General features: G+C 41.1%; 1 protein-coding gene across 3 annotated transcripts in view; it reads right to left on the minus strand.

The window, feature by feature from the left end:
• The window catches only part of C1QTNF7 (C1q and TNF related 7), a 100,553-nt gene that overhangs the window by 64,856 nt on the left and 8,629 nt on the right, over nt 1-27,068 (minus strand). Inside the window, exon 1 of one of the 3 annotated variants that reach the window (XM_014738513.3) lies at nt 2,818-3,068. The exons of the other annotated variants lie outside the window; for them this stretch is intronic. The gene's annotated coding sequence lies outside the window, so the exon portion shown is untranslated. Of the gene's footprint in view, nt 1-2,817; nt 3,069-27,068 lie in introns of those variants that run through there. 3 annotated transcript variants of the gene reach the window in all.

The following is a 27,068-nucleotide window of genomic DNA, read 5'->3' on the forward strand; positions in this document are numbered from 1 at the left end:
TCCTTAACCGAACTTTTTACCTACTTCAGGTGGGACACAGCAACCTACACTTTTTCCAAGATAACAGGACATGCTGAAAAGAGTGACTATCAAACTTTGATGCACATTCAAACCCTCTGGAGAATTACTAACAAAGGGTTCCAGGTACCTGCTTTAATTAATGAGGCCCTGGGCCAGACAGAGTGAGGACCTAATTGATGATGAGCTTAGCGTCCTTTGCTACCTCCCTCTTTTCTGCAGGGGGCAGTATAGGCCCAACCGTTCAAGAGTGTGGGGTTCTGAACAAAGCGCAGACCTTGGAACTAGATAACCTCTGATTAGCTCCCAGCCCTGCTGATTTCTGCGTGTGTGACTTTGGGGGAGTTACTTCACATCATTGAGCTTCAGATTCCTTGTCTGAAATCTGCATGGTCAATGGTCAATAACTTTTACCTAGAAGGCCATTGTGAGAGCTGGATAAAGGAATGCATGTGAAAGACGGAACAACAAGGGAAGGAGGTGGCGGTTGAAAATGTGGCCTTTCTCCACTATGATAAAGCCAGATCATTTGCTTCCAAATCCCATCGCCTGTGTGGCTGTAGGCAAGTTCCTTAGTTATCTCTAGCCTCAATTTCTCCTATATGAGAGACAAAAACAACACTTTACCTACATTAACTCTCAATCTTTACATGAACCCTGCTGTTTTTTCCTTTATTTCATAGTAAGCAAACTGAGGCCCAGAGGAGTTAAGTAACCAACTGTGGATCTCACGGAGGCCAACTGGGTTGTGGATCCAGGTGCTCTGGTTGCAGAGCCACTTCTCCTAACCAGTGAGCCGCCTGCTCCGAAGACCACATGAGGCATGGCAAGCAGAGGGCCAAGCACATGGCAAATGCTCAGTAAATGTCTTCCAATATTTGAATAATTTCCTTTCACATTCCAAACGTGTATCCCTCTGTTTTATGATCCATTGCACCACACATGTCCAACTGCCACCGCCCAGACGCTGTTATTGTCCACGAAAATGAAAACTCTCTTGGGTGCATAAACTACAAACATATTTATACTAGAAGGGGAGCATTGTCTTACATTTTGTTTTTATTGCTTTCAGCACATTAGGAATACAATATACAGGCATACCTTGGAGATATTGCAGATTTGGTTCCAGACCACCGCAATAAAGCGAATGGCACAATAAAGCGAGTCAAACGAATTGTTTGGTTTCCCAGTGCATGTAAAAGTTATGTTTATACTATACTGTAATACTGTATACTATATTGCAGTCTATTAAGTGTGCAAGAGCATTATGTCTAAAAAAATCTACATACTTTAGTTAAAGAATATTTATTGCTAAAAAATGCTAACCATCATTTGAGCCTTCAGCAGGTCATGATCTTTTTGTTGGTGGAGGGTCTTGTAAAATATCTGCACTAGAACAAAGCGCAATAAAAGGAGGTATGCCAGTATATTTATTAAGTAAACGTGAAAGGTTAGAGATCACCCCATACAAAAGGTAGAGATGAGTTACTTAATGGAGGGCTACATAGGAAACAGCCTGTTATAAATTCCCAGTAACTGAAATCTCTTTCTACCTGGAGCCTCCTGACCCTCTAAGCCACCTTACACACGTGCTGACAATTACTAAAATATTAGGAACAAGACCAGTTTTATCGTCACAGGACATCAAAGTGTGAAGCAAAATTATTCAAAGAGAAGAAAGGAACTAGATATCAACTAGATATCAACTAGATATCAACTAGAGTTAAGGGCAATTATTATTGTGATTTGGGAGCTTTCCAGGGAGTCTGGAGAACTCAACGCAGGCTGGGGACGCAAGGCTCCTTATTCGAGTCAGGAATCAGGACATATTGGGAGATGCGTAGTTTGAAGATGGGGCAGAGTGTGAGATCTCGGGACACAAGTTCCCTGCAGCCGTAGGGCTCTTGATGAGGGACCCTGGAAAAGGACACTCGAGTTCCTGGGGAAGCTGCAGTGTCTCACAGAACAAAGGGTGATTGAAACAAAACTATTTCCTATATTCCTATCTATATCTCTGCAATTACTTCCTAGTCCTTAACCACAATCTGATTTAAAATACCTGTAAAAGAAACATACTCCAGTACAATGCATTATTTATGAAATTATGCAATCCATTCCTATAGTTACTGTTAATACAAACCCATAGTTTTGCCAACACAGTCTAGAGGTTTACATTCTTATATCGCAATGAATGCTTTATCCCCGCACAGCCACGTGGAGTGACAAACACGTTTGCTTAATAAAATAAACAGTAAATGAATCAGCACTCTTAACCAAAAATAAAATAAGCACAAGATTTATACTACTGCAAGGAAATCTCCACAGAACAGTATTAGCTTTAATGTTTTCTTTTTCCTCTACTAAAATCCTACATTATATCAAAATGAAAGAAACACCTTAAACTTGAATCACATAGGTGCAGACTACATGACAATTCTGTTTTTCAGAGTGAGGCTACGGAGCCCCTTCTGTTTACCCCCACAATGTCCATGTTGGCCTCAGGCTCCTCTTGAATATGGATCTATAGCTATTAAAGAGCGTAATCGCTAAGTCCAGGACTGTTTTCAAAACTAACCCTTCCCAGGCAAAGCCGATTCTGACCACTGACTTTCGCTTTCTCTCTTGTGTTCATCCCCCAGAGGAGATGTTTCATTGAGTAAGCCCCAGTCAGTAAACACCCCCACACCTCATAGAAGAACAGGGAAAGAGTAACACCAACCTGAGCCAAAAGACTCATCTCTGGGAGAAAAAAAGCCTGAAGAAGTTTACTTCGATAGGGAGAGAGGACTGTTTACTTACATTGCTCGCAAGACTTTCCAACAGCTGGAGTCTTAGAACCCTACTGCGCACAGATGTGAAGCTTTCACTTGAAATCCCCCTCCCTTTGGCAGCAAGGAGTGCTCATAACTCTTTGGGGCTTCAGATTGATAAGTAATTTCCTGATTCGTTTCAAAAACATTCTCCCAGGCCTTGAGCAGTGGCTGGGAGAGAGGGAGCACGCAAGACCCATGACGTGCAATGACGCCCTGGCCTACACAGACTTCCTAATGGTTTGATTAAGCCTGAAAAAAGTATTTGTTGACCACACGAACAAAAATAAATATCCTCCTCTATCTGTTGGCGCGCTCTCTGAATTGTATTCAGGAAACAGCGCAAAGAGTCTGGACAATATTTGTTTTAGAAGCGTGAAATTCAAGTTGAATGTCTTCTCATTTTTCTTGCCGGGGGAAATCAGGGCACCTTTGACTGGTTTTCAAAGCATGTTGTGATTGCTTTCTTACCAGCCACTTTAGAGAATGTTCTTAGAGGCCATGCAGTTCAGCCTCTCCAGTTTACAATGGAAGGAAATGAAGCCCAGAGCTTACAAGCCTTGACCAGAATCACATAGCTGGTTAGTGCAAGAATTGGAACCAAATATCCTCCTGGCTGTCTGTTCCCTACAGGGAGGTGAAGATTGACACAAAGATTTGAGATCTGGTTCTTGGTGTTTAGGCTACATGTCACTGGATGAGATTCTTAATATTTCTAAGTCTCACAGCTGCAAAAGGAGAATCATAATTGCCATCCTTGCTTGGTCATACAGTATGGTGATCTCTGTGAATGAGCTTCATCAAGGATCAAAGCAAGTAAACCATATGATGTAATTTTGTCAACACAGCCCAATTTACATGCTTCTCTTCTCCTTTCCATTCTCATATTCCATTTGATATTGTTTTCTGTGCTGGAAGAAGCCATCCAGTGACTTTTGGGGGAGAAGGAGAATATTGGTCAGGGAAGGGATGGGACCTGGAGAAAACTTTTGACCTTGGAAGACCAGGTCAAGATCAGATGAAAAGGTAGAGCATGTTTTGACATTTGCCATAGAAAGGACACCAGGTCTGGAACCAGAGAGCTTGGCCGCTGCCTCTAATATCTACCAGCTAAGGGAATCCCATTTAAACATTCCAAACCACAGTTTCCTCCTGGGGATATAATCCATGTCATGCTGTGTCATGCTCCTTTTGCTGTGGTGAGGACCAAATGAAGTCTTCATTGAGAGAGGGCTTACCCACATTTGCAGGCTTTGACATTGTAAAGTAGTATCTTCCAGCATCCAGCACAGCATTTCCACAGGAAACATTGTTGATGGATGATACCACTACCACTTCTTTTTTTCATCTGTGGCATCAGCTCAGACCCCTTAGTGCCAGGGATCTTGGCCTTTTTTCCCCATTTCCCCTTTCTTCCCTTGTTATCTCATCTCCTGGCGCTCATCTCCCCATGCTGACCACTACTAGTTTTCTTTCTTAGAGTTTAAGTCTCCTTCCGTTTCTCATGAAACAGTCAGAAAGAAAAAAAGGAGAAAACATTTTGCTCAACCACATAGAAAAGCATCTGTAGCATTCTGACACAGATGAGGCTGTCTTTATCCTGGAAGTAGTCACAACCCACTACCGAGGGAATTGAGATCAGCCTCACTTTTGAAAACACTTAAGCCCCAAATCCAGCTTGTGTTTGATTATTCCACTCACTTCCTTTGTCCTTTCATAAAGTCATTGTTTAAATGTCCTTGCAGTTAAGATTTGTACTCTCTCATCTGTAAGAGCAACTTTCTAGTTGAGCCTTGTCTTAGGCTGCTAGGGCTGCCATAACAAAATATCAAAGATTAGTAGCTTAAACAACAGAAATATTTTTTCACAGTTCTTGAGAGTAAAAGTCTGAGATCAGAGGGCCAGCACGGTCACTAGAATCCTAGTGACAGCCCTTTCCTTGACTTGTAGACGGACGCCCCTGGCTGTGTCTCCACATGGTGAAGAGAGGGAGAGAGCTCTCCCTTTCTCTCTTCCTCTCCTGACAAGACCACGGTCCTATTGGATCAGGGCACCACCCTTATGACCTCATTTAACCTTAATTACCTGCTAAAGACAACATATCCAGATACAGTCACGGGGCCCCTATATGTTAGGGATTCAACATATGGATTTTGGGGGGACACGATTCAGTCCATGGCAAACCCGGAAAAATGAGAAAAGAGAGCTAATGTTTACTGAGTACTTACTGGGTATAAAGCCCTACTTGTTCCTTTTCTCATTAAATCTTCATAACAACTTTGAGAGGTTGCTATTGACTTTTCCAAGTTCCCAAAGCTAATAAGTGGCAGTGTCTAAATATAAACTGTGATAACCAGAACCATGCTCTTTCCATGACACAGTCTGCCTCTTCCTCTCCCTCTGTCCTAGATTCTGAGCCATGAACCTCGACGTTTCCTTCCTGCTAATTCTCAGCTCGGTTGCCTTGCATCAGGACGTTGTTACCCAGAGCATTATGAGAAGGGAAAAGGATTAGAGGGAAGCTCTGTGGTTTCCCTCTGGGTCCCCACTGAGTTTAGGCTGACAGCTGTGGAGAGTCAGCTCACCACGTCCTCTCCCTGCTTTCCTCCTAGACTCTTAACGTTAAGCCCCCCTCACCAGTTCAAATTTAACTCATGTTCCTTCCTCAGTGAAGCTTCTTTGCCCCACGTGCCCTCGCTCTCCATTGCTCTCTCTTATCCTATACTCTACCAGCCCTTCATACATATTTTTCTTCTGTAAAACTTCATAAATGCTGTTTCATAGCTGTAGTAGCTGTTACAGTATTTACATATTTCTAAGATCATTGGCATGATGTTTGCCTTCCTCATTGGTTTTTAAGCTCCTTGAGGGCAGGGATGTTTTGACCACTGACGTACCTCCAGCCATTAGACCACTAACATGAGAACCTACAGGGAAGGAAGTGGGGAGAGGAAAAAGGTGAATCAGGGAAAATAAATAGTAGCAGAAAGGAGCCCCAAGACTCATTTGCGGTAGTGTGACTGGCAAACATATGCCCAAGAGCTCAGTCTCAGGGGTCTCTTTATTAAGTCCCCTGTTTACCACTGAATTTATTCTTCTTTCTATTTTCCATAAGAGTACTAGATTTGGCTAATCAAGGATGAAGTTCCTGGAATAAGTAGAGGCAGCTGAGGAACAGATCTTGGGTCACATCTGCTGGCCTGCTGGTCAACCCCTGGACTCCTGCAAGGGCAGCACAGCTTGGCCATGGGGCTGTCTGTTCACATCCCATCAGCCTCAGTCTCTTTCAGGAAAGAGATGAAGCAAGACTCTGATGGAACAAGATGTATGGAGGTTGAGGGCCTGCCAGGAGGAATTCTTACCAGGGAAAGACATTCTCAGCTAAAGGAACCACACATGCAAAGACATGGAAAGACAACGTGTTGTGTTTGGAGAACTATAAGGAACACAATCTTGTTGGTGGGTTGCAAGTAAATGTGATAATATACATGAAAATGCTAGAGAAGTATTAAATGTTTTCATTATTATCTATTTCTTAGCATTGTTTGGCTGGCCAATGAGTTCATGTGGAATTGTTTTATAAACTGGAAAAATCCTAAGAAAATTTGCCTATTATAAATTCTTTTGGGCGAAGATAGCTAGAATATTAGATGAAAGAACTATGCTGGGAAATTGAATTATTTGTAAATTTTTCTTATGTATAAACTAAAAATTTTGATTAATTTCCTTCTTCCAATCCCTTTTTCACAGGCTAGGTTATAAATTGATAGTATCTGTCAAATATCAGTGAGCTGGGATATATGTTTATAGCTCAGCATTGTCCCTTGACCTTTCTACTCTCTCTCTTATAGGTCAGGGATTGGAAGCCTGGAACTACATTTCCCAGAGCCCCTCGTAGTCAGGGTCCCCTGTTAGAGTCAACCAATGGCACTCACAGGGATGTGAAGGGCAGAAAAGAATGACAGGACATTCTTTAGTGGCAATTGCAGTCAGAATGAGGGCAGTCAAGTGATGCAAGAATTGCAGGAGCTTCAGGGTGAGATCCTGGAATCACAAACTCTAGTGTGACTTCCCAGCAAGCCTGCACTTCTAAGTTTCCAGCAAAACAGTGTGAGTTTTCTCCAACTGTTGGTTCCATAGCCCCCTTTAAAAAAAAAACTTTTTTACTTAGAAATAATTATATACTCACAGGAAGTTGCAAAAAACACCCCAAATGAAACAAAAAGCCAGCTTCCCTCAATGGTGACATCTTATATCACTGTAATATGATATCAAAACTAAAAACTGACATCGGCACAATAGTATTAAGTAGATTACAGCACACATTCACCAGTTTTTGCGTGGCTTCATTTGCCTGTTGTGTAGTTCAATGCAATTTGATCCCACGTATAGGTTCTCCATATTTCTTTCAACGGTTATTTAAGGCTTTGATTCCTCATCTTAAATCCGTTCCTAGAGTGATTTTCATTTTCCTAACTCAATTCTGACTGATATGATTGATAATTTCCTGGTGTTATCTCCCATTTGAAACCTTGCAGTCAAGTTTTGTTACTTACATTCTATTATGTTCATTCATTTAATTAAAATATTGCTCATTGATATTTTTCCTGTTTTTATCTATTGTCTTTGTCACATTGCATATAAATTACTGCAACAGACTTTTACGTATTTGTTGAGCTTTTAGTTGTTACATTCTCAAAGTCATCCTTAACCTGGTGGATCAAAAATGTAATACTATTTTAATCATTTAAAATATTTAATCCTAAATGATGGTAAAATAATTTACATGTGATAAGACAGGAAACACAAAATAAGAGGAATAGGAATTAGATTGGAGGAAGCAAAGTTAGAGTTATTGACAGATAGCACAATTGTATACCTAAACAATGCAAGCAAATTTTAAAAGGCTATTAAAAATAACGTATGTTCAATATGGTTGCCAGATAAAAAAAAATACACTAAAAATAGCTTTATAATATACCAAAAATAATCAGAGAATAGAATGTTAAAAATCAATTAAAATCCTTGTGATAGCAAAATTATGTTGGCTTTTCTGCAGAGCAAGGGGAGACTAGTCTCTTCCTAACTTTGGGTGGTGTTTTCTCACTTGGGCCCTTAATCAACCTAGCCTGCAGAAGGACTCACAAAATCTTGGTAAAACATATCCTTTTTCCATTCTGATTTTTACCTCTGACTTGCCACAGTGATAAAAATTTGGTCTGGGGGAAGCCAGTTTAGAAACAAACACTAGGACATGTCCTTTCCTTTGTCCCTTCCCAGTAAGACATAGTTCTGAAAGTTCTGCAGTCTGCAGAGATGCTCTCTGTCTCAATTTAACTTTTTTTTTTTAACTTTATTTCCCCTAAGGTAAGGTAATATCCTGAAATCACATAGTTCAGAAGGTGATTGTGGCATTACATCCCCCATTTATTTAGCTTTCACAGAATAAATGAACTGTCTGCCCTACAGGACTATGCAAATCTTCCCTCTCTCTACTAATGGACTAAGAAGAGAATCCTGGCTAACATTTGTTATGGGCTAGCACCATTCATTGATTCTTTCTAAGCATTGTTTTAATTAATCCTCACAACCATATGGGTAGAAAATTGAAGTCACTTATTCAAAATCTCAAGGCCATCAAAAGGTAGAATCAAGATAAGAACCAAGCCTTTCCTCAATGCCACCATAGTATACTGCTTTTCTTGTGGGTGACAATACTTTTCTTCCTACAAAGGTTTAAAAAACATTAGGGTCTGAGCGTCAGCATGAGTCCTCTAGACACTGCTATGCATGAGCATTAATAAGCTGCATTGGCTGCATCAGCTTAGTTTATCTAATTTAAAAAGTCAATTTCTAGGAACATACTAGGTAAATAAATGGCACAGGTGGTACTATGTAATGACAAAAATTGTGGAAATGATGTGAATGCTGATCTTTGGAAAACTCAAATGTAGTGGAAGTCCCAAGTATATGACCCTGACTTGTGGATGGAAACTTTGTCATGAGACAGCATTTGGATTTACCTCCAAGGTGGAGTTAATTCTTTAGAACTTTAGCACTTTAATAATGGAAAACAACATTCACATCACTCTTAAAAGTATAATTCGGAAGACTCTGTTTTCCCCAATGATAGCTCTCCTTTGAAGACTAGAAATTGCTTTCTTTCTAATTTTATTTTAAGATTTGATTGAAAACATTCAAATGCAGGCCTGGCTTCAAAGCATAGCTTGTACCCAAGAAGGATTTCCTGGTTTACATTGCTTAATTAATGATAATATTGATTCAAAAGAAGAAAGAGATCCTAAATCTCAGGAATTTCCCTTATTAGTAAATGCAACCCTTATGTAAACAGTTAAACCACAATGTCCCTCCAAAGAACTCAATCTCAAGCCCTTCCAATATCCAATGTTCTCATTTCACAATCATCACCATATTTTTTGCTTTTCTTCCCCTCCCTTTTTTCATTCTTCATGCTTAGCATCATGACCATGCTGTCTCAGCAAACCCACAGCGATAGCACCTACACTTCTTGTTCTAATCAACAGCTAAGTTTTCTTTTACTTGGTGGATTATCCAGGATACATGCATTTACTGAGGCTGGCTTATTTTAGTCGAACAACACATACCAGCTCCTTCGAAGATTGCAAACACAGTCTAAGTCACATGTTATTTGAAAGGTAAATATGTTGCCAAACAAAAAGTGAAAGAGAAAGAAGAAAATAAGAGAGAGAAGGAAGGAAGATCAGAAGGAAGGAAGGAAGCAAGGAAGGAAGGGAGGGAGGGAGGGAGAGGAGGAGAGAAGGGGGGGAAAGATAAAAAGAGAGAAAGAAAGACAGTGAAACAAAAACAAAGAAAGTAGAGGGAAAGGCAAAGCCGAGGGACAGATCCTGTAACTCAACATGAAACAGACGTGGTCTATGCATTTTTTCTATGGGACTCTATAGAGTTTTGGCTATACCATATCACATCACTTTTCTATTGATGCAGTAACTAATAAACTGACTTAACAAGACCTCAACTGCAGCTAAGATGTACACTTATAAGTGCCATCTTTGGGTAGGGTGAACAGCTGTCCTGGTTTGCCTGGGTCTGAAGAGATTCCCCAGATGTGGGGCTTTTCATTTCAAAATCAGGATAGTCCAGACAAACCAAGATGATTTGCCTGGGACTGAGGAGTTTTGCAGGGCATGAGACTTACAGTACCAACATCAGGAAGGTCCTGGGCAGATTGAGAAAAACTCTTCACCTTATCCTTGGGTGAAACAGTAAATCTTATTTCTCATGTCCTTTGAGTATTGTGTAGGAAACTCTTCAGCTAATTTTAGCCATCTTTTGTGTGGCAGGATCTGTGTTTAAGTGTTGTACATGCTATAGTGAACACCTTTTTTTCCGCCTGCCTAGCACCCCGACATTCTTTGGGTAACTCCTTCCCTATCTTATGTGGTTCTAACTGGTCTATCATGTTTAGTTCCCTTCACTCCTGCTGCCTCCCCTGAGGCGAGAAAGTCAACCAGGCTGAGCCAAGCATAGTAGGCCATATGACATATCTGCAAATGGTGGGTACTTGAGGGGTGAGCATGTAACCCAAAAAGACAGACTTTGGGAAAGAGAAGTCCCTTTTGCTTCTAATGAAGACTATCATTGGCCCTCCTGTCCATTGCATGACAAAGTCAACAGACACAGAAGGAAGTGAGGCAGCAGAGAAAGAGAAAGTGAGAGAGAGGATCCAGAGCATCATTTGAGGCCCTAGATCCTGCCATGCATGATGCTAACACCATTCCTAGACTGACTGATTACATGAGCTAATGCATTCCCTTTTTTCTTAAGCTAGCTTGAGTTGAGTGCCTGTCATGTGTAGCAAGAGAGTTCTGACTAGCAGACATACCTGGATTTATTCTCCTATTCTGGACTCAGTTCTGTGAAACAGATGTAGGTTAAACCATATGAAATTGCCAATATTTGACTTATTTTGACTACAAATATGGCAATTTCACTTGGTTCAACTTAAGTATTATTTCCACTTTACAGATAAGGAAAAAACTCAATGGTGGTAAGTAGTATGCCTAATGTTGCACATTTATTAGATAGCAGACCTCGGATTCAAATCAAGGTCCGTTTGATTCTAAGGTACACAAATACATTTCCAATTTTTTGTGCTGCCTGAAAAAAAGAAACCTCTTGAGAGCTACCATTTGCTGTCTAACAACTGCCTTGAAAAAAACACTAAGTCGTGGCTTGCATCCTATGTATGGACTTACATAAGGTACCAGACATCTGCTTATTGCTTCCAATATTCCTGTTTCACTGGGTGTTTCATGGAGGGAAGTCAGATACATGAGTGTGTAAAGCAAGATGGAAAACTTCATTCTACCCTGGTGTGTATTTACATTTTTGTCAGGATAAAGCTCCAGGAGATCGTACATCAGATTTCCAAATTTACTCCAGCTTTGGTTTGCACTGACAATCGAGATGCAATTTTTCCTCACAAAGGAGAGACTCTTTGCCCATTCTACTCTCTGTACAAAGAGGTTGTTTAATTGTTTCCCATAACTCAAATCCAACATGTTTTTAATGCAGCTGTGTCCGTGAGATAAGCATTATGGGTATTTTCTTTTATTGTTGGCATTCAGTGTGCTTGCCCACTGATTCAACAGAATGATGGTTGCCCAGAAAACATTTCTTTTCCATGGTGGCATTCTATACATGCTCTAAAACCCTTAGAGTATGCTTGGAGAAGTTTGTGTGCCCTTTTTTATATTCATTATACGTGAGCTTATTAAAATTCAGGATTGTCTTTAATTTTAACAAATGCTAGAGAAACAATGTGTCTTGTTACAGCATGGATACCATTCTATAGTAAATATTTTTGGCATTATCCAGGGAGTATCTCTTTTCCGTTAATTTCCCTCTCCCACTATGTGGTGACAGACTGTAGTGATCAGCTCTTGCAGCTGTAATGTACAGCATAATAAACAACTCCCAAATTTCAGTGGCTTTTAACAACACACATTTATTTTATTCTTGCCATGGAAGGTTATGAAACTTGCCCACAATCACATAGCCAGTAAATGGTGAGGTTCAGATTCATTCATTCAACACATATCATTGAGTTCCTACTAAGTGCCAAGCACTATGAAGAGGCTGATAAAAACCAAACCAAACCAGGAACATAGCAAGCAGGCAAGATTTGACATGATCTAATAAAGTCAATGGTGCTATGCTTGCCAGGCATTGGGGGATATGGATACGCTGCCCAGAACAGTAGCCATAGTTGGATCATAACAAGATTAATTAGGCAATGCAAATATAAAGACATTCCAAGTGAAGACTGGTGTTGCATCTCTAATTTCATTTGAGAGACAGGATAAAGAGAAGGGAAACATTTGAAACCATTTTTGAGTGTCTATTCTGTGCCAGGCATTATTACATGAGAAAAAGCGACATAGTGATCTTCTGAGAAAAGTGGATGTCATTTCACACTTTACATCTCCCTGGATATCACTTTCTTTATGTCTAATGCAGGCCTAGTGTCCTCTCTTTCTTAGCATTGTCTTAGATTGTGCCTAACACATTGCAGGCCCTCAATGAATGGTAGTTCTCGTAGTGACTCTGTTAGTTGCTTTGCAATATGCACATGGCCCTTCTTTCTTACTAACAGAGGGCTCAATTGTTTAGGGAGGCAATGGGACTGGGCAAATACCCAGCTTCCCAGACTCCCTGTGGCCATGTGATCCATCCGGTAGGGACAATGATATGTAAGAAGAGTTTGATGGAAGGGGTTGCTGGGAAACTTCCTGAAGGGGAAAGATAGCTGGTGTCACCTGTCTAGATTTTGTTCTTTGTATTTTGCCACTCACCCAGAGTGCGGCCATGACACTGAGGAGGAGTAGACACCTTGTGATAATGATAAAGAGAGCCACATACCAAGATGGAAGAGCAGAAAGACAGAAGGCACCCTGGTCTCACGATATTGTGAAGCCATCCTACCAACACTTGACGGCATGTCTCCAAATTAACTTTTTAGATGAGAAACATAAATCCCTTTTCGGCTAGGCCAAAAGTTGAGTTTCTGTTCCATGAAGTCAAACACATTCCCTAACTGACACAGCTCTACTCCACATTTCCGTTCTATTCTCAATATGGAATACTTTCAGATTTGTGTATAATAATTCATTGTTTCAAAATATTTGGCTTCTTTTTGAACAAACTTTCTGGAATAGTCCAGTTTTCTTTCTAGATGAGGCATTATTTGGCTACAATCTAACAAAATTCTGCTTGAAATAAAATACCAACTAAACATGTCTTTTTTTTTTTTTAAACCAACCATCAAACACACAATCATTGTAGCCTACAGAAACAGCTCCAATGTTGCTCAATGACTGTGCTGAGCTCAATCTTGCCAGCCATGGCAACAGCAGAGAAAACAGAAAAATCAAAGCTTAAAATAAAAAAGAAAATCCAACAGAAGCGTTGCAGGCAAAGAATTAATGAGGCTTCTTATAAGGTTTGCATTCTTTAATCCTATAACTTCAGCAGTGAAATTTGGTAGCAAAAAGCACAAAATTTCAAGGCAGAGAACCCAGGTTCACATTCTCATTGAGTCAGTTATAGCTGCATGTTTTAGGATTTAGTTTTCCACACTGCTAAATCATGATGATGATGATGATGATGATGATGATGATGTCTATTTATAGAGTTGATATAGACAGTAAGTAAGATGATGCACGTGAAAGGGATCTGTAAACAATAAAATCTTCTGCAAGCTTTCATTGCTATTGAGAGGTGACAAGCTATGTCACGTGTGAAATAGCCAAGTTTGTCCTGTTGCCATCTGGCACTGATGCATGGTCTAGAGGTGTGAAACTGAGATGCTGAAGGATATGCGGACTGTAAATTCTCTGTCAAAGGTTGGCAATGACAGTCTTTCATGGTTATAATTGAGTGTTTCTTGCAAACATAGGTACCGATCATTAATAGGGGTGGGGGGGAAAAAGGAAGAAAACTTTCATTTTTTGAGACTCATTATGACACTTTGGTGTTTTACAGATATGATCTCCTTTAGTTAATTGGAGACGTGAAACTGCATGTACCGTCCTCTGAGGGCAGAGCTTTTATATTTTCATAAGCAGAGTTATCCTGGACACACAATTAGTGGAATGGCATGGCTCAGGGACAAGGATCAGCAATGGCTGCTCAGATAGGGGACGTCCTGGCTGGTCCAGTCTGTGGGGAGGGGTCTGGGATCTGAAGTTGGCTTGTTAGTCACTCACAGGATGAGTCTTGATCTAAGTTTCAGGAGACTTAGCCCTGTTTATCTGGACGGAAAGAAAGGAAAGGAATTTCCTAGCCATTGAGGACCTCCTAAATCAGCTCTTGATACACATACCTCTTAGGCAATAATGAGTGCAAACATTTCACTGTGTGGCCTGCACTGTGCTAACACTTTAACTCATTATGAACTCATTAGTCTACACAACAGTGCTATGAGGTAGGTACTATAATTATCCTTGTTTTACAGATGAGAAGACCGAGGACCAGAGAGATTAAGTGACTTGCCCAAAGTCATTCAGTTGGATTGTAATCGAGGCAGCCTGGCCTCTGGCCTCTGCATTCATGAAGATGCTATTTTATCCCTTGAGAGGAGAAATAAAGCAGAGCACATGTCAAAGAGCCGGGCAGTGAATCTTGAGGACTCAGCTCCTTATGACACTCTGAGGAGTTCATGTGTTTTCTTCATGGAAGAAAGGCTGAAGAATTGCTCTGAGATCCTTTCAGCAAATTAAAATGTAGCCATCTACCCATAAATAGCAATGTCTCTCTTTATCCTAATGTGAGATTTAAGGATTTGGGAAGACATCTGGAATTTATTTATGCCATTTGAGTTTTGAAATTCAATATTAAATTCTTATAAGGAAAGAAATGAAGAAGTCAGAGTAGACTATATCAGCACCAGCTGACTACACAGGGCATGTGTTTGCAAACTGGGCTTTAATGTCTGCTTAAAATATTACTCCAAAAACCCTGGACCATTCCTTCAAAAGGGAAAAATACATTTTTGGAATCATTTTGGCCCTCTTTATATATGTCAGTGGAAAAGACTGTATCTCAGGGTTTTCTTCTCCCCCAGATAATGTTGTAAACAGTGTAATGGACTAACTTGCCTATGCTTAGATTAAATATGGTACAAAGATACGTAGAAAAATATCACATTGATCATCCCGGATTTTCATTCTGGTCTTGGGGAGATAGCATGGACTTTAGAGACAGACTGCTTGGACTGGTTTTGCCATTTTATTAGTTGGGTAATTTTGGACAATCTCCCCAAACCAGTTTCTAAACCTAGAGGATATCTCAAGCAGAAAATGTGAGGCGGAAATCAGTGATACAAATTGGGGGAATTTTATTTAGTTCATTATGACCGATGTGGAAAGAGCTCAGGAGACCTGTTAGGAGATGAGACCTAAGAGGTAAGATCATAAAAAGGCTTGTGACCCAAGCCAGGGTGTTTGGACTCTTTTCTGCAAGCAATAGGAAACTACCAAGAAGTTGTTTTAATTCTAATTTTTTTTTTTTTTTTTTTTTTTTTTTTTTTTTTGCTGAGGAAGACTAGGCCTGAGCTAATATCTGTGGCAAACTTCCTCTATTTTGTATGTGGGTCACTGCCACCACAGCATGGCTGACGTGGTGCAGGTTCGCACTTGGGATCTGAACCCACAAACCTGGGCCACCAAAGTGAGTGTGCTGAACCTGACCACAATGCCACGGGGCTGGCCCCTAATTTTGATTTTTTTAAACACTGAACAGAATTGTTTTCCCTTATTGTGAATGTAATAGCTTATTGTAGAAAAAGTAAAGAAGAAGAGAAACACTTTAAATTGAATCAACCTTAGACAGCTACCGTTTATCTCTTGGGAATGTTTTTCTCTATTTTTAAATAAACAGATGTTTTAATAAAAATGTAATCAGATTATACCCACTCTTATATAGTTTTCTTTTCTATTGCAGTTATATGAATCCTTATGTAAATCACTGTAGATTTGTTCACACTGTCATTTTAATGGCTACATAGTATTTAATGGTTGTACGAATGTGCCGTAATTTCTTTAACGTTAGTCTATTTTTGGATGTTTAGAATATCTAGATTGTTTCCGTATGTTGGAATAATAAAAAATCCTGTAATAAACATCCTCATGACTAAATTTAAGCACATTCCCATGATTCTTTCCTTAGAATAAATTTTAAGACATGGAAGGATATGCTTATTTTAAAGAGTTTCATATATATTGCCAAATTACTCCTCAGTAAAGTTGTACAAATTAATTGTCTTACCAGCAGGGTTTAAGGCTACCTGTTTTATTCTAGAGCCTAAGCAGGAGATGGTAGTTAATTTCTGACAGATTAGAATGTGTTCCAAGAAAGAGACAAAGATGGTGAAATTGGGGAAATTATGAGGACCTGGGGACGTCAAAGGTGGGAAATTGCCATCTTGGAAGAAGGAACTGGTAGTGTCTTCAAATATTTGAGAGACCTCACGTGGAAGGAGGGCTGACCTTGTTCTGTGTAGTTCCCAAGGACAGAATTAGGATCAATTAGCAAAAGTTCCAGAAAGAGAGTCTACCCTAACAGGAAGAAGATTTTCTATCAATTTAATGCTAAAATATGCAAGTGGCTGATGTAATCTCTTGGAAAAATGTTTCAGGAATAATTCCATTTGGGGCATACGTTTTTTCAAAGAAAAAAACCAAACTGGGAAGGAATATTTTATTTTCTTTTGACAACCATGGTATCCTCTGGGCGTATAGGTCTTAAATATAAATCGAGCTGATCTCACTTGACCGGAGCCCTGCCAGGCTGAGTTTAAGTGCAAATGTTACGTCTGATATAAAAGTGTGTGAATGACTTCTAGGTACAGTCAAGATTCATTATTCACAGATTCTGTATTTGTGAACTCACCTAGTTGTGGAAATTTATCTGTAACCCCAAAATCAATACTCATGATGCTATCATGGTCATTTCTAGACATGCACAGAGCAGTGAAAAATTGGAGTCGCCAGATGTGCATGTACGTTCCCAGCTGAGGTCAAACAAGGTCACACTGTGCTTTCTTCTTTCAGCTCTCATACTGTAAACAAAGATCCTTTTCGCAGTCTGTTTAGTGCCATGTTTTTTGCGCTTTTTGGTTTTTGTTGGTGATTTTGCTGTTTAAAATGATCCCCAAGCATAGAAGTGCTGTCTAGTGTTTCCAAGAGCAAAAAGACTGTGATGTGCCTGATGGAGAAAATATGTGTGTTAGATAGGCTTCGTTCAGGCATGAGTTATAGTGCTGTTGGCCATGAGTTCGGTGTTAATGAATCACCAATATGCACTAAGTGAAGTGTCTTTAAACAGAAACACATGTAAAGCAAGGTTATATGTTGATAATTACCGAAAATGCTGTGACCAGAGGCTTGCAGGACCCTAAGCTTGTATTTCTCCTAGGAGCAATGGTTCAGTGTTTGCTAATTTAGTCTTTGGAATGACTTTATAAAGACTATATCTATGTGAATAGCAGGAATTGACTGTATGTGTTTTTAAAGCACTAATGGATTACTTTTGCCCATAAAACCCTATTTCCAAGTGCCTGTCACCCGCCCCAATCCCAAAGTCCTGGCTAGTCAGAGGATGGCTGACTGTCCAAGGGGAGATCCCTGAAGGCATTTTCTGTCGACTGGACCATTGCTGTTACTCCTGCCAGACGCCTGATGGAGGAGGCCAAACCCAAGCAGTGAAGATTCTGCAGGCTTCAGGGACCAGCCCATGTCCAACCACATTGCCCTGTCCTGTGATGAGTCACTTGAACGTCATATATCCTCTAAGAGTCAGGGCCTGTGTCTTTATCATATTTATCCACCTTAACACAGAGCACAGTTTCAAGTGGCATGAAAACCATTCTAGATGGTGAGGTGCAGATACAAGAGACAAACCTTAACTGAGCCCTAAAAAACAGCTGTTGTCATTTATTGAACCCTATGGAGAACTGAGAACGGGATGAAGAGCTTTGGTCAAAGCTGTTGGGCCAATCTCCCACCCACCAGACCTCCATGCAGACCAGCAACCAAAGGGTTAATGTTGTCACAGCAGGGGGACTTCCTTCTCCTGCTCAAGCCTCCTTCTGATTGGTGAGGCCCTGGGCACTGGATCTCAGTGAATCTCTACCACTGATCTCTGCAGTTGTCCTGTGACCACATTTCTTTGATGAGGAAAGTAAGCTTTAGAGAAGGTGTGGACCTTGTTTAAACACAACTAGCAAGTGGCAGAACTGGGGTTCGAGCATAACAGCTTCAAGCTACCAGTCCATGTTTGCAAACTGGCAGCCAAATTTGGTCCACTGCTCTGTTTGGAGTTTAACAAATGATCTGAGTTAGTCGCTATTATTTAAAAATTAGGAGATAAATTGAGTGGGGCTGTGTAGCTGGTACCATCTTTGGGTAGGGCATGCAGGCTCTAATTTCTCAGGTCTTGACCCAACCCACTGTGTTATTTGCGTCTCCTTCCCGGCCCTGTAGACATTGATCTATGACTCTGCTCACTGCTGTGTCAGTTCCTTACTTTGAGTATGATGCCGTCATCTAAATTACTTCATCTGGTCTTCATGTTTTTGTTACTACTCTGCAGTGAATGAATTTGCCCAATATCAAATGGCTAAGTGAACTGAGATTCAGTCCTAGTTCTTTAGTCTCTTCTCCCAGTCTTCTTGAATTTTTACAACCCGTAACAGCATGGACCTGTTACCCCCACAAAAGCAAATCCTGGCTAGGATATTCCTCATGCATTGATCTCTGGAGATTGCTTCGATAAAAGCAAGAGTCCGGTGATACAGTGTGTGTACCTGAGCAGGGGTGAGGTGAGGTGATGCCTCTATGGAAAATCGTTCTTTGAGTATTAACAACGTTCAAGGGAGCCCTTCACATTCTGACATTTCTGCTTTGTGTCCTATAATTTAAATTGGTGTCCTACAGCATTGGGAAGAATTCTTTAATAGGCAAGCACATTTTTTGCCCCAGTGGCTTTCTCCTCAGGTGAACACTCTTCCTAAGGTCCTGCTTTGTAAGGTCAACACTCACGTAGTGTGGGGCCTCCTTCTTTAGTGGGTATTCTTTGCTGGAAGAGTTCCTAGAATTCACTCATTGTTAGGATGACATTTCTATGTCAAAGGACGCTGGGTTTAGATCATTCCACGTGAGCCCATTAGGCAGAGCACAAACAGCCTGAAGATGCCTGCTTCGACTGAAAGGAATATAGCAGAGCCCAAATGGCACGCAGAGCCTCCAAACAGCCATAGCCTTGAGTGTCATAGAATTCTTCTGATGAAAGTCCCCATCTGGTCTCCCCACTTCCAGTCCCTCCCCCACTCCATGGCCAGCTTAACCTTCTAAAACTCTGCTCCCCACATGTCTTCCTCTCTCAAAAGCCTTTGATGAGTTCCTGGTTCCTTTAGAATAAAGTCAAAATTACCTGTGCTGTATTCTAAGTCCTTCACCAGTTTGAACCTTTATCTAACTTTTATGTCACTACTTTCTTTCCAGAACATTCTTCTCTGATCAAGCAGGGCTACTTGGCCTTCACCAAGGACTCCATATGAAAGTCTCTTTTTCCCTGTTCTCCACTGGATATGTGGGTCCTCTCATCCCTTCAAGACCCTGTCCAAACTTCTCTCCTTTGAAGTTTGAGACTTCTGAGCCTCATTGTCTCTAGCTGGAAGGAGGGTTTTGATGAGGATTAAATGCACATGACCAGGCTGCTACAAAACAGCGGTGGAGAAGGAGGTGGGTGGTGCTTCTTCATGGAGATCCACGAATATTGGGACGCACCTTGACTGAAGCTTTAGACACACAAAACATCAGCTTCCAATTTTCAAGGCTTGGAATGGATACAGGACCTATAGATTCACTGAATAATATATTTCTTTTATTACCTTCTAAGATTAATTCATTCATTGATTCAAACATATTTTGGACAAATAGTTTCAATCTCATTCTCCAACTCCTATCTTGCCCATATACTTGCCATGTTCAGTTCTTTCATCTTCTTCAGCTTCTTTTTCTTTCTTGGTAAATGGGAATAACACCAACCTCAAGGGCTAATTGGGAGATCTGGATGAGATCATGTTAGTCCAGCACCTAATTAGGGTGCAGGACACATGCCAGACACGCAGCAGGCAGTCGGCAAATGCCCCACCTTTCTTTTCTTCTAATGACATTCATAATCAACTAGGGACATCATAGATAGGAATCTTGCCCAAATCACCACAAACTCCATGCACCGATTTGGTCTGAGACACAAGTTCTGTTTGAGGTCTTTGTATTTTATGGGTGTATCACATGGTTTCTCTCACATTTTTGTTAGACTAGCTTTTGAAGAAAATCTGAAAATCAGAGCCAAAAGAAAAATGCTCAGCCGATCCTCCCTTTTGTGGGTATGTTGGCAATTTGTCTGTCCAAACTAAACAGTCTCTGTTATGGTCTTATCCGACTTGTTTCTCAAAGAATCTAAAACTTGTCCTGGAATGACCTTGTTGGCCACTGTCTTTTAAAATACAATACTAAAATTTTTTTTTAAAAGGCAACTCAAAATGTCACTGGCTCTTTCATGTAGACATTGCATCAGCAATCTCCAGGCCTTTTGATTGGAAGGGAAAGCAATGTTTTGCTCACTCCCCCCTCTGAGTACAAGGGATAACTAACGATAATATCTACAGATGGCAGCCCAAATGAAAATCTCTCTTTGACACACATTATGCAACTATTTGGAACTAATGCTATACTTTTTTTTTTTTTATTGGATTTCATTCTCCTCTAAGCTAATATTCCAGAAATGAAAGCAGCCCTCTGGACCACATATACCTGGATGTACTAGGAGGAAGATATTGCTCGCAAATAGACACTAATCAGTTTTTAGGGGTAATCAAAGACTGTGGAGATTCAGATTTGGTGAGAGATGATGGCCAAATGAGCTGGCACATGTTGGCTGATTTGGCAGTCAGAAGTCAGCAAGGACTCCGTGCCTAGGGAGGGAGGAACGAGTGGGCAGATGGTGGAGGGGAACAGTGTTGAGAGTGGCCATTCCTGTTCGAACCCCACCACACCTGTCATGCAGCTCAGGATGCTGCATTTTCAGATTAGTGTCAGTCGTGGGCACACCCAGGTCTGGCTGCTCCTCCACTACCTTCCTAGGCATCTGTGTCAAGGATGGCAAAGACCTCATGCCCACCCTTTTCTAAAATGCTTTGTACCTTGCTTAAGCCCCTCGGCAACCCAAAGTAGGAACTGTAACCTCTGATACATTTTCACTTTTTCTTTCAGAGCCCTTGGAGCTGGGACATTACCTTTCAGGGCATAGTTTTGGTCATTTTGCAAGTTTCGATGGAGGCAGACGGCTCTCTGAGGATTGAACTTTTGCTTTATCTGGAGGCACAGTGGCAGGTGAAGAGACTGTAGGCTTTGGGGTCATATAGACCCAGGTTTGAATCCTGATTTTGTCTGAACAATTTCCTTGTCTGTAAAATGGGAGACAGCCACTTTACAGGATTTTGTGAGGATTAAGAGAGTTAATCAACTGACATATTTGACAAACTGCAGGAAATTTAGCAAATGGCAATCAAAATGAAATGAGTAGTGAGGCCTAAAGCAGAGGGCATATTTGGTCAAGATCCTGTGATAAATCTGAAATCATCAAGATGAAATCTACTGGATCAATGCAAACATTTTTTTTTTTGCTATTTTCCAAAATTTAAATTGCAAGCATGCAAGATATGGTAGGCTCATCTTTGGTTCAAATATATTTAGGTCTCCCATCTTCTAAAAATAAATGATGTTCTGAAAAGGAATTATTTTGCTTTTGTCAACTCCTCAAGTGTCTTCCTCACTCTTTCCTTCCAGGTTCCACTAGGTTTGTTGAAAGATTAAGCCATACTTGCTGTAGACTCTTTCTAGGTACTCACTCCTTCCTTTCACAACCTGATTTCTGTTTCCCAGCTCTCCTGGAAGGTCTCTCTAGAGTCTAGAAAGTTATTGATGCACTCACACCACGCATACAGAATACAGCCTCGTCAACTCTGTGGCTTTCCACCCCATTGGCCACCACTTTCCTTAAACCAGCGGTTCTCAATCTTGGCTGCACATTAGAATCACCTGGAGGTTTTAAAAGATTATTTACGCCTGGATTCCATCCCAAGAGATTCTGATGTAATGGTCTGGGGTGTAGCCCGGGCTTTGGGATTTTTCAAAGCTCCCTCATTGACTATTAAGGTACAGCTAACGTTGAGAACCACAGCTAAAACTCCCTTTCTCCTTTATTTATATAATATCGCAAAGCTGTGTTTCTCTCACATGCCAAATACTTCTGAATCTCTTCAGGATCTCACTCAAATTCTGTTTAGAATGTGGTTTTGTATAGCAAAGGATGAAAGCATTGTAATTAAGGCAATTTATAGTTGGAGTCGTTGCTATGGTGTTACTGGAGGAAATCTGCCACTCTTGGTTAATCAGAAAGCTTACTAAATGCAGGTTCAAACTACAGCTGGATGGTTTCGGGAAAGAGAAATGAAGGAAGGAGGGAAGAAAAAGAAGAAGATCTTATGGTTTATGATCCAAACAACTTAACAACCCTATATAGCTAACATTTTCTTTTCTATTGCATTCCAGTAGAGTACCAGGGATAGTAATCCTAGCTATGCTTGATTGAGCACCATATTACATCCTCACAATAACCTTAATGAGTTTGATATATTAGCTTTTTTTTTTTTTTAACAGCAAGGAAATGGAGATGGAGAGAGTTATTGTCCAAGGACACGAGCCTAGAAAATGACAGAGCTGTGATTTTAACTCAAAGCAAATCCTCTCTGGATTAGAATTCTAAGTACTAGATGCCAAATCTTAAAGAATTGCTTCAGAAGTCCTACTTGAGTGAGATATTCAAATACCTGAAATCAGTCTCGCATCTCCCATCAGCTTGCCCTTCTCCAGGGTAGGACCCTGCAATCTTTCTTTGTGTGCTTTAGTTTTAATAGTTCTCATCTTCTGGTCACCCAAGCTACCCCCAGTTCAGCTTGACAATGGCCTTGTTGACATGTGGCGTCCAGAGTCTAATCTAATGGTAATTGTCTTAGGCACTGACCAGTTATCAAGTGTGCTCTGGGAGAATGGCCGGGTCCACAACAAAATCGAAAATTTGTGCTGTTGGTTAGATTTCTGTGTTCAGGAGAAGGCATTGGAAATAAAGGACTAGGTTTTCACTGAGAGGTAGTGGCCCGAGATGGAGATACGAGTCTCCTTGTGGGCCTCAGAGGGAAGGTGATGGTGATAGGAAAGAGGACAGAGAGCAGTGTAAGGAGAGATGAAGACAGTGAGTATCTTTAGGGGAAAGTAGAAGAGGATTCAGAAAGCCTTTCCTCCTCCTTTCCTTATCTGATACTTTTCTTCCATAAAGCGCCCAGCTGTCACTTGAACCTGCACTCACTCAGCTTCCCGATTAATCAAGGATGGCAGATTTCCTTTAGCGACGTCCCAGCAATAACTTCAACTACAAATTGCCTTAATTATAAGATTTGAATTCTTTACTACACAGAACAATATTCTAAATAGGATGTGAGTGAGATTTTCACACAATGCAGCACTGGATAGCCAGTGAGAGAGCAATGGAACACTGAAAAGAAAGCTGACATATGGGGAAATCCAGTTGTTGGAGGCAGGCCCTGGGGATTCATTTCCCCTCCTGTACCCTTCACCCTGAGCACCCAGAGAGAACACGGGTCACTATAAGTCTGGAAAGACTCTGGGCTTTGCTGCCAAGAAGTGAGATTTCACGCTTCATCACAATAACCAGACTAGGCCTTGTGGTTTACTTGTTTTGTTCCTCCTCCATCTCATGGCTTTGATTTTTTATTTCCACTGAAACTGCTTCATTTTGCACGTTTCTTTGAACTTGCCTCGAATCCTGTGTAGAAGGGGCCCGCTGACATTCACGGGGTTTCTGTCACGCACCAGGCACTGTGCTAGGCACTCTGGTTATTGGGGGGGGGGGGGCATATATACTGCAGGGTATAAAACGTAAATACAGACAAATAAACAAAGAATTTAGACTTGAGGGGGAGGTGTGGAGAAGAGGGTGAGAAGAAAATAAAGAGAGAGAAAAGGACCTGGGAGAAGGTGAAGATTGGAATGAAAAGAAGGGCAGAGAAAGCAGAGAAAGAGAGAAACAGGGGAATGTAGAAGAGAAGAATGGGGAGACTGAAAGTGAAAAAAGAGCAATTGTGTGGAATGAAAGAACCTCGTGCCACAAAGAATTGGGTAAAAAGAGAGAAATGGCTGAATGAAGCGGGCCAGGTGGGAAGAGGACTAAGTGTGACGATTGGAAAAGGGAAACAGGCAGGAGAGGTTGCTTCTCCACAGGAGGGTGGCCTCTTGCGGACTTAATCGTCTATTCCCCAACCCCATTCATATGTTGAAGCCCCGGCCCCCAATGTGACTGTATTTGGAGAGAGGACCTTTAAGGAGGTAATGAAGGTTAACTGAGGTCATAAGAGTGAGGCTCTATCTGATAGGACTGGTGTCCTTATAAGAAGAGGAAGAGACACCAGCTCGCTCTCTCTCTGCCACGTGAGGACACAGCTAGGAGATGGCCATCTGTAAGCTGGGAAGAGGGTTTTCACCAGAAACCAACACTGCTGGCACTCTGATCTTGGACTTCCAGCCTTCAGAAACATGAGAAAATAAATTTTCGTTGTTTAAGGCACCCAGTCCGTAGTGTTATTCTGTTATGGCAGCCCGAGTGGACTAAGACGAGGCGTATGGAGATAGAAAGTTACCATAAGTATCCAGAAGAACCGCTGTTCACTCCAACTTGCCCACCTCTGAGGGAGTGGGCAGTAACATACATTTTAAATTTCTTCCTCCAATCCAAGAGACATAAGGACAATCGCTCTCTTGGCAAAGGGCTTATATAGTCATGTGCATATGTGTCACAACTAACTGATAGAGAGGCTTTAGGTCTTATTTATAAAATAGGGATAAACATAGTACCAACCTGATGGGGTGTTATTAGGGTCTGTCTACTGGTGAACCTTCTGCATAGAGAGTGTGCTCTGTTAGCTGTTGCTATTATAGTGTGTGTGTGTGCATATTTGTTTAGGATTTTTTTTTTTTTTTTGCTGAGGGAGATTCACCCTGAGCTAACATCTGTGCCAATCTTCCTCTATTTTTTAGTATGTGGGCCACGAGCACAGCATGGCCACTAACAGAGTGGTGTAGGTCCACATCCAGAACTGAACCTGGGGTCCCAAAGCCAAGCGCTCCGAATTTAACCACTAGGCCACTGGGGCTGACCCTTGGGAATTTTTTGAAGGGCAAGAGCTCTTGAGATTTCCTATACAGCAAGAAAATGGGAACTGTTTTCATGTCTCTAGATTATATTGAGTTGAACCATATGAAATTGCCATTTCTATAGGTCAAAAACATAGCAAGTGTTTTTGTTTTTTTTTTTTGCTGGGAAAGATTGGCCCTGAGCTAACATCTGTTGCCAATCTTCCTGCCTTTTTTTTCCCCTCCCCAGAGCCCCAGTACATAGTTGTATATTCTCGTTGTAGGTCCTTCTAGTTCTTCTTTGTGAGCCACTGCCACAGCATGGCTACTAACAGATGAGTGGTGTGGTTCTGTGCCAGGGAACCAAACTTGGGCCACCGAAGAAGAATGTGCAGAACTTTAATGACTAGGCCATCAGGGCTGGCTCCAGCAAGTGTTTTCAAAATAGGAACATTTCACATAAAAATCCGGATGTATGGATTGTCTTGAAAAATCTAAAGATCTGACACTGTCGGGCCCCATTGCCCCTGGGATGGTGACCGCCCACTTCTGGTGGAGCATGCAGTCCTAGGCCTCCAGGGTCTCTGCCACATGTTTACCCCTCACGCACATTTCCTGCTTGGTCCCTAGATTTCGGGTTGTAGCCCCTGATTTAGAGAATTGCCTAGATATTTGCTGGTAAAATGTCCCTGAGAAATGGGTATAATTTCCCTGGCAGACAAAAGCATTAGGACAGCAAGATAGAATTGTGTGAGCCAATGGCAAGCATAAATCATCCCAAACCAAACATCCGAGGCCTTGAAGGATCAAAACAAGCCAGGGAGAGCCAGTCTGGATTTTGCTCATCGCTCTGCTTTGACAGCGTCGTGGAAATACTTTCATCTTGACTGAAATTCTTTCCCTTGACGTGTTTACATTTACATGAAAGTCCATTCACTAAGTAACTAGTGTGTGCTCATTTCTCTTGCTTGGTCTTTTATTTTTAATCCCCTAGTAGATGTCAATGTCCAGTAAAAAGAAATCCCCGGAACAAACAAGTCTAGGGCAAGATTAGCCAGCTAGCCAAAACTATCAGGCTCCTCACAGTAATTAGCATTTGTATTTCACCTTCTAGCTTGCAGACTTTTTCTTATATAATATCTCATTTAATACTGCCAATAGGTCCACTGGAGTAGGTACATATTATTCCCATTTTCAATGATGAACAAACAGAGGCTCAGAGAGTTCAAATAACTTGCCCACAATCACACAACCAGGAAAAGTTAGGGCTGAAACTGGCACACAAAGAGATCATAATTCCAGATTCTTCATTCTTTTTAGTTAGCTATGAAAAAAAACAGCATCATAACATGGGTGAAAATAGGCTTTGCTACAACTAAGTTAAAAAAATAATCTGAATGTCTTAGTCTTTTTATGAAACGGGCTTACTAGCAAAGCTGATGCAAACTCAGCATTAAGGAAACTAGAGTACTTAAACAAGAGAGAGTGACAGTTCTCCTGTACTCTAGACTGTCAGACAATATCCAGAGCGGTAGTTAGAACATCTCTGGAAAGTGTCTGATTCTCATCTAGATAGAACCCATTGAACTCTACGTTCTTTCCTGCTGACCCTAGATTGGGTTCCGATTCTTTCTCAATACAAGGCTCCAAGTAGTCACTATCCATACCGGGAAGTTGACATGGAGCTAACACTAAACGTGAAACTCATCTGGAACTTGGTGTTCAGTCTGGATGTCCCTTCAGGTGGGGCATGTATACCCTCAGTGAACCACATGGCGTCCAATGGGAATTGCTCCCTGTAAATGCAGGGAGACCCAGGAGAGGATTGAAAAGGCAGACAGTGACAGCCTTTAAGTATTTAAAACACCAGAGGAAAGAGGTGGCCTTCTCCTTGCTACTTCTA

Source organism: Equus caballus, chromosome 3 (assembly GCF_041296265.1).
Source record: "Equus caballus isolate H_3958 breed thoroughbred chromosome 3, TB-T2T, whole genome shotgun sequence".
Classification (NCBI taxonomy): domain Eukaryota; kingdom Metazoa; phylum Chordata; class Mammalia; order Perissodactyla; family Equidae; genus Equus; species Equus caballus.